This window comes from Hemiscyllium ocellatum, chromosome 44, assembly GCF_020745735.1.
Source record: "Hemiscyllium ocellatum isolate sHemOce1 chromosome 44, sHemOce1.pat.X.cur, whole genome shotgun sequence".
Lineage (NCBI taxonomy): Eukaryota > Metazoa > Chordata > Chondrichthyes > Orectolobiformes > Hemiscylliidae > Hemiscyllium > Hemiscyllium ocellatum.
This window is the reverse complement of record NC_083444.1, coordinates 32,104,281-32,106,708: the sequence shown is the minus strand read 5'-3', so window position 1 is coordinate 32,106,708 and position 2,428 is coordinate 32,104,281. Positions and strand designations below refer to the sequence as shown.

The 2,428-nt window shown below is 44.9% G+C and overlaps 1 non-coding gene across 1 annotated transcript; it reads left to right on the top strand.

Annotated features, from left to right (window-relative positions):
* The first annotated feature begins 966 nt into the window (after positions 1 to 966).
* trnah-gug (transfer RNA histidin (anticodon GUG)) lies at positions 967 to 1,038 on the top strand. The gene has a single exon. It is a non-coding gene; the product is annotated as a tRNA-His (tRNA).
* Positions 1,039 to 2,428: the final 1,390 nt, after the last annotated feature.

The window sequence follows — 2,428 nt, the reverse complement described above, 5'->3', positions numbered from 1 at the left end:
GAACTCCATGTTACATTTTTCAGTCCATCGACTCGTTGGATTAAGATCTTTTTGAATCTTAGATAATCTTCCTTACTGTCTACAATTCTGATGTTGCCTGCAAACCTACGAAGCATGCCTGCAATGAGTTCCACTGTTTTCTCATATAGATCAATGATTCATATTTACTTGTAGTGCCTGTGATTTAGCAGTGTGCAGATCATACAACAGTTACTGAAAATGTGTTGCTGGTTAAAGCACAGCAGATCAGGCAGCATCCAAGGAACAGGAAATTCGACATTTCGGGCCAGAGCCCTTCCTGATGAAGGGCTCTGACCCGAAACGTCGAATTTCCTGTTCCTTGGATGCTGCCTGACCTGCTGTGCTTTAACCAGCAACACATTTTCAGCTCTTATCTCCAGCATCTGCAGACTGCACTTTTTACTCATACAACAGTTAATCATGCAATTAACCATGAGCACTCCCAACCTCGGAATTGCTTGTGCCTCTAAACCGTCATAGAATTACCGTGCATTCACCGGTTGTATCACTGGAGCCCTCGAGTATCTCTGCGACCTTATTCCCATCCCGACTTCCATTTGGATCTTCGCGACTGCGCCACTCAGTTCCACTGATTCTGGGGCTGGGAATTGGGAATATGTGGCAGCAGTTGTTACTGCCTTGTCGGGGGAAACTGGTGAAGGAGCCGATGCTAAACTGCATTGCTATTGAAGCGTACATTTCAACAAAACCTTCACTGCCCCCGGAGTCTTTGATATTTTGGAGAAATCTATTCATCTCAGCTTTCAGCATATTAATGATGGAATCACCACAGCCTCTGGAGGAACCAATGTTAAACGGTCAACCCATTCTGAGTTCCCACATATCTGCCACTGTTCGCTAAGCGCTGATACAGTGCATTTGGTGTTCTGCCTAATATTTCTTATGCTACTGTACTGCAGCAGCTAGCGTGCTTGTGTGTGGGATGCCGTGATCGTATAGTGGTTAGTACTCTGCGTTGTGGCCGCAGCAACCTCGGTTCAAATCCGAGTCACGGCAGTAATTGCTCCATCTGCCGCAATCTTTGTGAAACACAAAGGAATCGGTTGTCTTATCATGGCCTTTTTCTCCAAGGTGATGATCTTTTCCCTTCAAATTCTGCTCGCTCACATCTCTGTGTTTCATATGTCAGAATTCAAATCCACCCGTTCTCAGAGATTTCTCTCCCTGCTTCGATCACTAACTGAACTTTCCGGCCCACACCCCCGTTTCATTAATTTAGAGATGTCGGTTTTGGACTATGGTGCACTAAGTTAAAAACCACACAACACCAGGTTTCAGCCTACAAGGTTTAACTGAGCACTAGTTTTCGAAGCGCTGCTCTTTCATCATGTGGTTGTGGAGTCATTTCCTGTTTCATTCAGGCACTGCAGAATCTAACACTGACTCTCACATTGATACTGTTCACTCTGTGCTGCTGTGGTCACTGTTGCTGGGTAATGTGCCCCAACCCCACCATCGGGACCTGCAGACCAGTTGATCCATTTGCTTACCGCTGTTGTGAGGCAAATCATCAGTTTGCAGCTTTTACTGATGTGGACTTGCGATTATTGAGGGTCAAGCTCAGGAAAATGGCACAGGACAATATCGAGGAAAAGCGACTTCATTGGGAAAGATTAGTTTCACGAGTTTTCTGCAATGGCCGAGCACTATTACCACTTGACTGTTAACTCAGACACCAAGCAAATGAACCAGGGACACAGGTTTGATTCCAACCATGCCAGGTGTTGGAATGGAGATTCAAAAAATATCTGGAATGACGAATCTAATAGCACCTATAAATCCATGGTCAATTGTTGAAAAGACAAAACCATCGAGTTCACTGATGTCCTTTGAGGAAGGAACCTGCCATTCTTACCTGTTGAGGCCTCGATGTGACTCCAATCTCATTGCAATACTGTTGAGTCTCAACTACCCGCTGTGCAATTAGGGACCGCAATCAATACTGCCGAGACAGCGACACCCTCATACTGTAACAGAATAGAAAAATAAATAATTCAGCTCTACCTAGATTACTGTGTGCAGTTCGGCAATTCACAGTATAGCAATGATGTGATGGCACTGGGAACATTGAAGGAGAGATTCACCGGGATATTGTCTGGGCTAAAGAGTATCATTTACGAGGAGAGATTGGACAGACTGGGGTTTGTTTGTCGCTGAGCAGAGGAGAGTGGAGAAGACAAGGCTGAGATGTACAAAATAATGAGGGATATGGATAGGGTAGACTGAAAGAAGCGTTTGTTATTTATGGAGGGATCGAACACTGGGGCCAAGAGATTTCGGGAAAAGGCAGAAAGGTTTGAGTAGATGTGCGGAAAGGGTCAGAGAGGTGGAAACCCTTCCAACCTGAAACAAACTGAGACTTTAATTTGCGATGCCAAAACATAAA